The following is a 14,576-nucleotide window of genomic DNA, read 5'->3' on the forward strand; positions in this document are numbered from 1 at the left end:
TAAATATTGTAAATAAGTAAGGATCATTTGTACTCATTTTATAAATGTAATGCAATGGCCATATTTTGCTTATTTGTCTTGAAAATTGAAGTTCAGATATTTTGTTCAGAGTGGGCCTCTGCGATTATTGATTTTAAATCAATTGCTGCTAACAGTGAAGAAGTTTTATTTTAATATGTATCTTTGATTATAAAAATTTGCATACGAAATGTTGTCTATGGGAAATTTACCTAATTTGTTTTCCGAAGAAATTAAATTCAATTAGACTAGGATTTGTGCTGCCAATTGAAGTTCTAGCCTATAAAGTAATGGATGTTATAATACTATCTCTCAGGGTTGTACATAAGGATCTGTAGAAGTTTTGACTCTAATCACCCAAGGTGGAGTAAGGGATTGGTTTGCATTTCATGTTAAGAAAATGGGTTAACGGCTTAAGTCTTGAAGTTCTATATTCCATCATATCTATAACTCATAAACATTATTCCTTCCATTCAAATAACATTCATTTCACAAACAAATATTAAAAGCACTCATATAAATTTCATTTTAAACAAGTTCTAAAGATTTTTCCAACTTACAACTCACAAAGCTTAAATTCACCATAGAAAAGCCTTGAATCAGATAATCAGGGTTTGAGCTAAAGGTTCACCTGCCTAGGTTTAGCGAAGCCTAAAGTGCAGGGGAGTCATTCTCATTCATTGGCCAGAACTGATTGGGCAATCCTATCAGAGAATTGGCAAAGCCCCTAGATTTCCAATTTGTGGTTTTGGGAACCAACAAGGTGCATTGTGCTCATTTGGAGGATCCATGTGCATCTGATCAATCATACCAGGATCTAGATCATTTTTCCTGCTTGGATGTCTTCATGTAAACAAGTTACTCCATTTCCATACTCCAAATATTTATCCTCACAAAAAGGTTTTGAGGACAACTCAAATTTAAAAAATACTACTCATTTATCAAGAGTTTGATTAGATGGAACACACCTAGAAATTTTTCAAAACAATATTAAACACATTCTCCTCATTATGGTTGTGTGGTTTTATCTTATCTTCACTTGTTTGATATACTTCTTGCTCATACGATTAACTCAAAAATGTCTCACCTACTAGATGCATATCATGAATTTTATCATTTTCAAAATCATCATTAGACCTGTTATCCTCATCATGATACTGATGGACTTGATTCCATTGAAAATTTTATTCAAACAATGGATTCAAGAACACAGAGAACTTAGATATATCTTCCTCTACTTCCTCTTCAAACAATGGATCCACGAACATAAAGGATTCAAACATAACTTCATGAGAGCTTTTATCTGGATCATCAGGTGTTTCATTACACAAAATATCAGCAAATTGTATACATTTACTAAGCTCATCCTTTTGACAACGATCAAATTCAAAATGTACAAGACTAATATCTTTATTAAAATTATCTCCTGAAACCTTCTCCTGTTCATATGCCATATGCAGTTCTATTCCATCCTAACTATTTGATTCCTGAAAATTATCATCTCCTTCATCTAGTACCCCTTGAATATGTGCTGATCCATTAACTTGTTTATTCCAATGGATTGAGAAAAAAATTGGACCATTTTTCTCAACATGTTTCTGATATTCTATGTCCAACAAATCTAAAATTTCTTCCATGCTAAGAGAATTCTCTTCTTCATTTTTATACTCCTTGACGTCTCTTGTTGCACAAGTCTCATCATGGGTGGATTCTTCATACTGTCCAAAAATTTCTTCTCCACTCAAATCTGAAACAACAAAATGCTTTTGTCCCACTTCGGAATATTTTTCCTCCTCTTCATCATCTTCTTCTAATATCTGAAAAAGAAGCTTCAAATCAGGGTCATTTGGTGAGATTCCCAGCTCAAAAAAATTATTTATAAATTCCTCACGTGGAGGCATGATCTTTGATGCTATCTCATGATAAATGCTTGTCATTCTCATGAACAAATGTGCTGAAGGCTCCCCTTTAAATCTCTCCACATTGAAAAAGGCATTAAGTAGAGACATGTTAGTATCCTCTTCCATGCTGCAGCTTTGGTCTTCATACTGTTCATAACACATGTTATCTTCCTTGCTTGTATCATGAAATTCATATAGCAACCATTGTACAAATTCTTTCCAAGATGAGATGGTATGTGTAGGTAATGATTCATATGTCTATATCGCATTGTCTTTTGATGTCCAAACAAATAACTTTACCACCTGATCTTCTGCACAAATTTCATAATCTTCTATAAATATATAAAACGCATCCAAATGTTGAAGTGTTGATTTATCCCATTCTCCATGGAACTTTGGTACAAGTTATGAAAGCTTAGGGAACAACTTGTTAGGTTTAATTTCAAATCTTTTGAGATCCAACAACCTAATGCCATCTGGAATAAAAGGTTTTCTTTGAAATGATTGATACATTTGCAATAAAACTATCTAACATTTCCTTTTGAAACTTCTCCCTTGACAGAGTTACCAACTGAAGTCTTATAGAATAGAGTCACCACCTCTTTCGAGGAATGTCATGATTTGTTGATATTCTAAGTTCTTGCTTCCAGCAAAGTATTCTTCCAAATTGATACAATAATTTTCTGATTCTGATCTATGAAATCTGAAAATTCTGGGTCACTTCACAACATATATTGTGAGCAACTCTCCCTAGTGGAATCGTTAATTTGTTAGTTCCCAAAACCACAATTTGGAAATCCAAGAGCTTTGCCAGTTCTCCAATAGGATTACTCAATCAATTTTGGCCAACTAACAAGAATAACTTCATGATTTAATTCCCCTGCATTATAGGCTTCGCTAAACCTAGGCGAGTAAACCTTTCTTAAACTCGTATGACTTGGTTCAAAACTTTTCTATAGCAAATTTATATTTGTGAATTATAATTTGGAAAATCTTTAAAACTTTTTCAAAATTAAATTATATGAATGCTTGAAATGATTGAATGCTTTATATAAGATTATTCAAAAACTGAGTTGACGCTTGCAAAACGGAAATATAGTGAAGGATCACAAACTTTGACTATGAATCAACCACTTTGAGTGCATCAACCATTTCTAACAATAATTTGGTTTAATGTGCAAGTCGGATGAAGGTTTAAAAATCTAAGCTAGTTCTACTTTTGACCCTATTAATGCAAGACACTATTGATGTTGTCTTCAGACTAAACCTATCCTTGTTTCGCCAAATCAACTATGCTAAGGAGGATGCTATCTTCTAAGGGTGTGTATGATTTTCAAATTACTTATGCTCATCAAAACCAAAGTAGCGAGACTCGGACTTGGCTCGAACTCAGCAAGGGTAACTCTACTCGTGACCCAGCTCGAACTCACTTGTAACTCGACAACGACTCGGCAAAGTGATAAAACCCTTGAAATTTGGAGATTTTTTTTTTAAAATCAATTCCATGCACCCATTATTGAATGAAGATTAAAGACACAATAACATAATAAAATAGAAGTTAATTTGATCGCATACATAACATACATCGATTATGTAACTATAAGGGGAAAAAAATTAAAAATCTTCCAAGTCAGATGAGTCAGTTGAGTCACCTAGGCGAGTCAGCTGAGCCACCCAAGCGAGTCAAGCGAGTCAGCTGAGTCAGGAAAGTCAACTCAGTTGACCCACCGAGCTAGGGTCACCGGCTGAGGTAACTTGACTTGCTGACTTGGACAACTCGGCCGACTCACGATGGAGTCTCATTACTATGATCAAAACCATAAAGTATGTAAACTAAGGAGCACCAAGCAATTCAAGTTATGTGTTTCAATGGCATTCAAACCATACTTTATTACTTGCAACCATAGAAAAATTGCCCTGGGGGATGGGGGGATAGAGGAACGGGGGGACAAGTTTCTGAGACAGGGGGATAAAGGGGGCTTACTTTGGGGATAGTGAGAGGACAGCGGGGGGACGATGGCTGGAGGCAGGGGGTAGTTGTATATACTATACATAACATACTTAAAATGCTAGTTATGAAAAAATGTATTCCAATATAAGATAAAAAGATGTAAAAGAGTAAATATTTGAACATTGTATTGAATTGGAACAACGAACATTGAACATAAATAGTTGAATCGGCAAATAGTCAACACCAGGACGTCCCCCCATCCTCAGCAAACGTGGGGGAATCTGGTGGCACCACTAAGGATGGGGGAACAAAGTCCCCAAGTCCACAGTGTGTCCCCATCTCTGGGACGTGAGGCAAAAAGGGGGCAGGGGCGGGGACGCATCCATGTGTTACTATGCTTGCAACCAAAAAGTATCCAAAGGTATGAACACGAGTTTCTCCATGATTCAACAACAACAATATTTTTCATTATCTATTCAACTACTTTAACTACTTTTAACTTCTAAACAACTTAAGAAAAATTTATTCTAAATGAGAAATGTGGAACACGTGCAATGCTCCAAAACTTCATTAGTATTTGACATGAAAGCAACAATGAATTAGGAATAATTTTGGCAAGAATTTCTTTAAGTCTCTCTTACAAATGTGTGAGAAACCCTTGTATAGAGAGGCCCCAAATACAATGACCAACTCAAATTGATTCAAGATCAACAACATAGGTTATTTCAACACAACCTTGATGTAATTACCACCTACAAGCATTAAAGGCCATCTATCTAAGATGCTTTTGGAGTAAGCATATCAAAATACCTAAGTCAAATGGACCTGAGGGTCTTTCTAAGTTCTTGTAGAGTAGGGAATGAATACACTTGCACACACGTGTAATCAAGGATGGGGGTGCTTAGCCCAATTAGTGGTTTGTTCCATTTTGAGTTCATTTCCCAATTGTTTGGTTGGTCGAAGTGGACTCAGTCAAAGGCTCTTGGTTCTGAAAAAGTTTTATCCTTGGAATGCTCACAAAAATTTCATCCAGTGGGTGCTAGATGTTGTGCGGTTTTCATGTCATTGCCCCATTAAAAATGGGGACCCGCTCTTTTTGCTTTAGCAAGTAGGAGGCATTGTCTCAGGTGGTTTTAGTCGGCAACATTCTCAAGTCTCCAAGTCTGAGGGTGACTTTGAATAATTTTGTTCTACTACGAAGTAATACTTGTTTGAGGTTTGTGCAAGGGTTTTGATGTCCATTTGAGGTATTTTCATAGCCTAAGTCCTAGTGGAAGGGTATAAATGTTTACATGCTTGGGAGATGGGAGAGGGATTGTGATAAAATTTGGAAAGTGGTGAAAATCCTCTAATCGGAGGATTTCCCCTCATCTTCATAAATGTTTAGAATTATAAAAGTGGTACAATTCATGGTGTTGGAGGATTCCATTCCTGAGAATTTTGAGCTCAGAGGATTTCCACAATGGGAATCCTCTTGTCAGAGGATTTCTACCAAATTTACTTAGCACTTCATTTCCTTCCATCCTTCCAAAACATTATTGTTTCTTGTCAAATTTGCTTCAACATAACATCCTTTACCTCTAACACTTGCTTGGAGTCAATTTCGACACAAGTAGAAAAGGGTGAAATTTTGGTTTGGGACGATTAATGTGGTGGGAATCCTTTGGAGAGAGGATTTCCATTGTGGGAATCCACTGGTCAGAGGATTTCCACCAAACATGATTAGCACTTATTTGCCTTTACCTTTCCAAAATTGATCGTTGTCAATCACTTTCTCCTCAACTCAACATCCTTTACCTCAAACACTTACTTGAAATTCATTTTTGTGCAAATTAAAATAGAGGAAATTTTAGTTTGAGAGGATTAAGACGGTAAAATCCTCTAACTCAAGGATTTCCCTTGTGGAAATCCTTTAACTCTAGGATTTTCACGAGCTATAATTTCTCCCCAAATCTCTAGATTTTGTCATAGGACTAAGGGATGTGGTGCAAGTTTGGTTTTAGAGATCCTTACTAAGGTAGCAAATTGATTGGTGCAATGCTAAAACGATGAAGATAAGGAAAACTGGTAATTTTCCTAAGGATAAATGTCCCAGTCATGTGTGGTGGATATCCTCTGACTAGAGGATTCTCATTGAGGAACTCCTCTCTCCTCAAGATTTCCACACTTCTCATTAACTCAAAATTGATGCAAAATCATGCAAAGGCATAGTAGCTTGAGTTAGAATTCTACAACTTTTATAGTTCTAAACATTTATGAAGATGAGGAATGCCATTTAGGAAGAGATTTATTGACGATGAGAGAAAAGTTTGAAATAATTGTGGACAAGGGAAAACCATATTTAGTGGGAACCCACAAACCAGAGGATTCCCACCATAGAAATCCTCTCTCCAAAGGATTCTCACCACAATAATCCGTCTGACTTGGAATTTCCCCCTTTCCCTTAGTAGTTGTCTTCTTCTTATTTGTTCCACGATGACCTTTCTGTCCATCTCTTGTGTTTGTTTCTCCGGTCAACCCTCTACCGCGTCTGCAAGTGCAACCCCTCTTCTTCTCCACGACGTCAATGGCACAGGTCGTAGTCTTTCCTGCCAGGTTGGTTGTTGTTGTCGCTTTCTACTACATTTCAAGTTGCTTGCAGTTGTTTTCTTCCTCACAAGTTGTTGTTGTTTGTCCCTCCCTCCATCTGCACTCGCTTTTGGTGTGTTCTTGCTGCGATTTCGTCATGTTTCTTCTACTATTACAGCTTCTCCAACCTTCACTTCTGTGTTCTCATGGATACTAGGTTGTGATTCTCGACAGATGCCTTCTGCAGTTCAGTGTTTAGCTTCTACGGTTCTATGCTACAACTCTACCCACGAGTTTATTACCCTCTGTCAATCCTCCGCTTTTGTGTTTTCGGGATCATTGGTGCTACTTCCCTTCACGGGTCGTTTCCTTCCACGAGTGATTTCTTTTGTTCTTTTTACAGACCTCAGACTTCCTTCTTACACAAGTTCCACAATGGATCTCTCTACCCTTAGTCGATGCTTTTAGTACATATATAGGTCTGCTCGCTGGTGTTGTGTTCCTCTCATGCACAGACAGCTCCTGTTTTGTCTGCAGTGTACAGATAGTCAACCAAACTTACAAAATGACTACAGCTAACAATTGTTTACCACAACATCAAACTATAACCTACCAGCGACTTTGTGAATGGGTCAACAAGATTGAGACAGATAATGATTTGCTCAGAGATTAGGTCACTTCTTTAGTGGATGAAATTGCAGAACTCAAACAAGCTACAAGATTAAATACCTCGAATATGAAATGTTTTTCTAATACCTTCATCTCTAAAACGACAAACTTGAAATCCAATCTTGTATCCGTCATTGAACAACTAGATGGGCTGGATAAAATCAAAGAGCAGCAAATTGAAATGGCCACCATACACTTTTCTCTAATTTATGAAACTGAACAAGAGGTGAAAACATGGGCTTCTCTTTGCACCAACACAGACACTACCACACCCCGGTTGAGCTTAGACAAGATTGTGCAAGACAAGATTGAGGATGAGCACGTGCGTCGGGCACGAGAGCTTAAGATGCTAAAGCAAGAATAGTTTCAAACGGCTATGTGAAGAGAATCTCCCTCAGCTTTGATACCATGTAAGAATTTGGTATAGCTCTGATACTATGTAAGAATTTGTCTTAGGGCAAAATTCACCCAAGACCAAGGAACTCAAACACAAGCACAACAATAGACCAAAGAGAGTATGATCAGAATGATGATATATTCATTCAATATGAATTGATATGAAAGTACACTAGGAGTGCCTATATATAAAGGCCTCTGGAATGCTTCTAGAATGCCTAGAAATCAGCATCAAGATAGGTCATACAACCAAACACATGTCGACCAAGTGTGGGTTATCCTCCATTAAGCACAGGAATAAGTGCAATAATGTGAAGATAAGCCTACAAAGGTGTAGCATGCAAAATAATGTTGTAGACACCATGTGCTAAATTAGGAGTATGAATAGCTGTGTTGTCTACATGACAACTCAATTAATTATGCAAACTTTAGTGTTGTAGGCACTATGTGCTAAATTAGAGTTGCTTACTCCAGTGTTGTCAATATGACAACTCATAGGAGTACGCAAACTCTTAAGTGACTCACCTAAGAAATAATAAAATAAAGCATATTAATAAAATAATGCATTAAGCTAAGTAAACTTAAGTAAAGTGTAAATAGTAAATACTTATTTACACCAACAACCCCCCCTTAAGTACAACTTAGGGGAATGCACTTAAGCTTACAAAAACTAGAATGAAATACATGATGGGTTCCGGCTACTAGGCCATGTTAGGTACCCATGTACATAATGAAATGAAATCTCTCATAAAGCGGAAAAAGAGGGAAAACCTCATGGGAAAAACCCTCCCCCAAAAAGAGAGATGAAAAATCAAGATGCATAGATGGATGGAGTAATCAAGACCCCCCCATTACGACATACATCAAGTATATACAAAAGAGAAATGGGAGAAGGACAAAACCCCAGACGAGGAAAAAGTCCCCCCCATAAAAGAGAGAAGAAAGGAGACAAGGTAGTCCCCCCACCCCCTAAATGTAGTGTGTCACGCAGTGATAAATGCTCCAATGTAGAAGCTGATCCATGACCGTTGAATAATGTTTCTCCCCTTTGGAAGAAACAATGACAGAGGTACTGGTGAGATGCTTCCCTTATGTGTAGAAAGAATCTCGATGATGAATGTTGTCTCTAAAACCTACTCAACTATCGCTGTGTCGATGTTGATCGTCGCCCTTTCCAATACTACTGAAAAGAACATGTGCATATTGAGCAAGGATGGATGTAGAACCTGTCCCAAAGAACCAAGTGTCTCCTCAAATGATAAAGAGAAAGCCTACAACTGTTGTTCATAAGAATCCACAATCACATCAACCTATGAAGGTTGATCATGTAGAGAATGGACATGAGGGTTAGAGTGAGCCCTTGCAACAACTAAAGAAGGATTTTCTCCATCAAAGAGAAGATGTAGATCATCAACGATGTCTCCCAAATCTGCTATATGTGACTCCACAAACAAACCTGAAATGTCAGTCAAGAAGTCATCAACTAATGCGGGAGCTAGAAGACAAAGTGTACCCTATTGTGCTAGATCTATCACTGTGGCAATGTGTGCATCTGGAATTCGTTGATGTTGTGACCTCTCCCTGTATCTGTCAATAGGACCCCACATATCTAAATCTATTGAAGCACTATTGCTGGTGTCACGATCAATTTCCACAATGCATGAAGTAGTCTCCTCAACAAAGAGAAGACGAATGGCATCGACGATATCTCCCACATCTTCAATGTGTGACTACAAGACCTGCAATATCTGGAAGGAAGTCGTCCCATGAAGCTAAAGTATGAAGACATAATGTTTCCTATTGCATTGAATCAAAAGCATCTATGGCTAGAACTGTATTAGTAGAATCAACAGGAGCATCAGGAGGTGGGATCTCATCTAGAGTTCAAGGAATCAATACTGAAGCTGCTAAAGATAGAATGTCCTTTGGAAATAGAGGAACTCGTGGATCTCCATATGCTTCCCAAAGAGCCATCCAAACATCATGAGGTAAACTTGCCATAAAAAGAAGAGCAAAAGATTCCTTATTCATACTATTATACATAAAGTGAAGAAGAAGATGAAGATATTCTGTCCAATTTGGATTGGGTGGCGGTATCTTTGAGCAGAGATAAGGAATCACTTCCAGATGTTCTCTTAGATGATCAAGCATCAAAGCACTCCATTTCTGATAGTTACTGGGCGTTAAGTTCAATTTTAAACCAGATTGACATATGTGACAAGACGCCATGAGATCAATAAATGTACCCCCCAAATGAAGAAAAAAGCAACTAACCTCCCCTAATGTATGATTCGGCACTTAGTGCGATAACCACATGCCAATTTAGGGCCCATTTTGAAAGTAGTATTTCTATCCACAAAACCTATAATCTAATTCCAGATTTGGAACGTAGACAAAAATTATGAACTTTCAAAAAAAAATGGAACCTGATTATGTGACCAGATGAGACCGTACTAAGCATTTGAAGTTACAAAAATTGGGATTTGTGAGTTGCAGAAAAAAGCAGGAACAGTGATCTCAAACCACCTGCACCAATGTGTAGATCACGAAATTCTACCCCAAAACAAAAAAATTGCTCGCAAAAAGGAGTTCATATGAGGGAGATATCACTGTTTGAAAATTGTTGCTGTAATTGTTTTTCCTGAATCGCCGCTGTCGCGCCTCCAAGAAACAAATGGCTCTAGATTTAGCGTCAGATGTCCAATTTGGATGAAACAAAATCCGATATGAGGGTTTTTGGATCTTCTGAATGTGATGCAAATATATGATTTGCACAAACAAGCTCCAATCTTTGCTTGCAATAAATCTCTCCTACTGGCTTAATGGCCAAAAAAAAATATGAAAAATAATTCAGATCCGAAAAAATAGCAGAAATTCAAATGATAAAATATGCAGATCTGAAATTTAAATTCAAAGCTCTAAAATGATCATACCAATTCTACAAATCGGACCTTTAGGTTGCCGGTTTGCAAAAAGATGTTGCCTCAATTTTGACTATTGCCGGATAGGTGAATTTATAGTCAAATTTTACCAAATCGACACTGTAGACGCAATGGCGAGGTCCACTTTGGCTCTAGACACTCCCAATATCTGCAGATTTTCCAAATTTGGGTCAAGATACTAAAGCAAGAATAGTTTCAAACGGCTATGTGAAGAGAATCTCCCTCAACTTTGATACCATGTAAGAATTTGTCATAGAGCAGAATTCACCCAAGACCAAGGAACTCAAACACAAGCACAACAGTAGACCAAAGAGAGTATGATCAGAATGACGATATATTCATTCAATATAAATTGATGTGAAAGTACACTAGGAGTGCCTGTATATAAAGGCCTCTGGAATGCTTCTAAAATGTCTAGAAATCAGCATCATGATAAGTCATACAACCAGGCACATGTCTGTCAGGTGTGGGTTATCCTCCATTAAGCACAGAAGTAAGTGTGATGATGTCAGGATAAGCCTACAAAGGTGTAGCACGCAAAATACAGTCATAGACACCATGTGCTAAATTAGGAGTACGAATAACTGTGTTGTCGACATGACAACTCAATTAATTATGCAAACTCCAGTGTTGTAGACACCATGTGCTGAATTAGAGTGGCTTACTCCAATGTTGTAAATATGACAACTCATAAGAGTATGCAAACTCCTAAGTGTCTCACCTAAGAAATAATAAAATAATGCATAATGATAAAATAATGCATTAACCTAAGTAAACTTAAATAAAGTGTAAATAGTAAATGCTTATTTACACCAACAATACTCACTTCTTGTTATGTTTTTAAGTTACTTTTACTTTAAATTTATAACTTAAAGTGACTATAGTGCACTTTATGTTATAGTTTTAAGTTGAGTTGCTTTTTAATTTTTCAGTTAAAGTAACTATATATCTATATAGTTTCATTTTAAATTTTTGATTTTAAAAATCAAATATTTATTTAAATGTTACTTTAAAATGATGTTTATGTATTATATTTCATAATATGATATATAGATATTGTTTTTGACCCATTTTGTAACATTTTTATAATTTTAAATGAATTAAATGACTTAAAGGTTTCATAAGTGGACATTTTACATGCAATTACATGTAAAAAACTATCAAAAGTGGACTTTTTACTTGCCATTGCATATAAAGTCTACTTTGGTGGACACTTTTGATGTCATTACATCAAAAGTTCATCAAGGGTGGACCTTTTTGATGCTATGACATCAAAAGTGAAGTTTTTATGCTTATGCATCTAAAAGGTGAGAGACACTTTAAAATGTGCAAGTGACCTCAAAAGGTCCGATTTTACCCATAAGCACATTTTAAAACATGCTATGCACTCCAAAAAGTGTGGTTTCACTTGAAGGCATGTTTTAAAACATGTATGTGACGTCAAAAGGTCCGATTTTGGAGGAAAGCACATTTTAAAATGTCCTGTGTTCATCAAAAGGTCCAATTTTGAAAAGAAATGTGCAAGTGTTTCCCAAGAATCCGATTTTGCTCATATCTTGAGATTTTCTCAATGGATTAGAACAAAATCTTCTCCATTCAAAGCATTTTTGGTTGGTGATCTTTCCTTCCATCAAAGATGGATTTAATATGCTCAAAATCATTTTTGGGAGCTCAATCTTAGGGCACGTTTTTGGAGAAAACTCCAAATATCTTCATTTTCGCTCAACATTTTTTCATGAGGATGAATCAATTTGCTCTTATTGGATAATTACATTGCATATTGATCAACATTTTGGTGTTTAAACACCAAATGGATTTACTTGAGATTCTTGGTCAAACACGTTTTTTTCCAAAAACATCCCACGAATGTTCATCTTCAAAAACGTTAGAGCATGGAGACTTTTAGGGCACGTTTTGGAATCTTCCAACAACTTCTCCTTGTTTGCTACCCTCTCCCATTCAAATTTGCAAAGTTGGAAAAAGTCTTACCATTTTTGGAGAAATTTTCAACATTGGAGCATCTTTTTCCTTCATTTTTGGCACTTAATCTTCATGTAAGTGGAATTCTTCTTCCTTGCTATTTAGTTCATGCTTATCTTGCTGATTTTATGCATTAAATAACTTGATGGTTGCCATTTGTGAAAATTTTTGCCATAGGAAGTGCATCTTTCTTTTAAATATGAAGTTTCCATTCATTTTCATGTTTTTGGTTCTTTCCCAAGTCCCAATTTCGAATTTGAGCTTTGAAGTGCATTGCATCTTGGCATGCTTTGAGTTATTTTTGGAGGTACATTGTTTCTTTTGTGTTTTGTGTTTTGTGCTTGCTTGCCGGTTTTCTCCACTTGAAGAAATCACAAATTTTTTCCCAAAAACTTGTTTTTGTTTCATTACATGCAAAAGCATCGTCATCTTTCCCATTCCATTTTAATGTAACAATGCTTCATCTCTTACTCAACGAAATGCGATTACATGTTTTTCATTCCATTCGCCATCCGCACATGCATGTAATCCCATTTTGCATCTCCATGTTCACCCATCTAACTTTTCACTTCCATTCGCATGACACGATTACACGAAATGTCATATGTGTAATTGCATCCAAAAGGTCCGATTTTGATTAAAAAAGAAAAAGATGTCATTTTCACTTCCCATGTACTTTGACTTCACCTTTTCACTAAAAGTGACTATAAAACTCATTATCTCACCTTCATTTTCCATTTCCATCACTTCATATGAATTTGCGTTTACATGAATAAATACATGTTTTTGCATCTCTCAATGCTTTCCATCTCATCCTTCATTTGCACATACATGTGAAGTGTGTCATTCACTCGCGTTTGCATCTCATTTCTCCCTCTACCTCCCGTTACATGTTGTCTTTACATGTACACATTTTTCATGCAATAATGCCCTGAAAACGCTAAGTCACTTTTGAAATCAGCAATTTTCACCTTCACGCATTCTCATTTCATTTCATTATCCATTTTCTCACTTTCATATCATTTCATCAACATTCCGTTCATTTTGTTTTGCTTTCTGCTCCATTGCATATGCATATGCTTTCCCTTTGAAGTTACTTTGACGGATTCGTGAAGTCTCCAATCCTTTTTCGAATCTTCGCTGCTGTTCTGAAATTCACTTGTATGGAGATTCCTTCTGACGATGTATTGATGTTTTGAGAGTTTTGTGTTGCAGCGCAAGCACAAGATATGTCCTCACCATTCAAATCCAAAGGCAAAATGAAATATCAATATCATAAAGAATTGACTCGTGCAGCTCATTCAATCATATCTGTTTTGAATAACGTGTTGGACACAAAAATTGGTTATGTAGACGTGTTTGATTTTCTACAAAGAGTTGAAGCTCTAGCTAATCATGAAATGAAGCGCATTAAGAGAAGCAACATTCACTTGGTGTCTACATTTCCTATGGCAACTATAGAACCTGACTTCGTTTATGGATGTGCACAACAATTTACTCTCAAGACGAAGACTATCAAGGATGTTGACGGCAAGGTTATCATTAGCCTTGATTCTGAGGTTATAGAACAAATCTTCAAAGTTCCGCATAAATCAGAATGTGCTGATTTGACTAAAGGATCATCATTGGCTTGTTGGAATGAGCAAAAGGACAATGTTCAAAAATATGTCAACCTTTACTAGTTAGACAAGAAAAGAAACAATTTGTCCAGATGGCCAAAGACCGTTCGTCGGTCAAATTTCAAACAAGAGTATAAGGATCTCATCATCCTTCTTAGTAGCATTTGTGGTCTCAAGAATTCTACTGATTTTGAACCATTAGTGTATAAATTCATGTTTCAAATTATGGAGAATAAAGAGCATATCTTTTGGGAGAACTTATCAGTACTGCACTCTGCCAGCAGATAGGTAATGTGGGAACATCAGTACCCCTCTACCTAAATTCTTATCTAGTCTACATCGCTACTACTATGGGATCTTTCTCTAGTCTTTCTACCAAAGGAGATCGTCTTCAAGTTCCTATTTGGGACTACTATGAACAAATCACTTTGGCAAACAGTAAGTTCCACTACAGGAGAGTCCAAGATGCCTTCTTTGGACATTTCCAACGCTAGTTTGATGAGTAGTTGGTTATCAAAAGAGTATCTAATGA

General features: G+C 36.6%; 1 protein-coding gene across 1 annotated transcript in view; it reads right to left on the reverse strand.

Moving 5' to 3' along the window:
• The window catches only part of LOC149532900 (alpha/beta-Hydrolases superfamily protein), a 278,963-nt gene that overhangs the window by 95,681 nt on the left and 168,706 nt on the right, over positions 1 to 14,576 (reverse strand). The gene's annotated exons all lie outside the window — the stretch shown is intronic.

This window comes from Cupressus sempervirens, chromosome 10, assembly GCF_028749045.1.
Source record: "Cupressus sempervirens isolate cs-2001-9-10 chromosome 10, ASM2874904v1, whole genome shotgun sequence".
Classification (NCBI taxonomy): domain Eukaryota; kingdom Viridiplantae; phylum Streptophyta; class Pinopsida; order Cupressales; family Cupressaceae; genus Cupressus; species Cupressus sempervirens.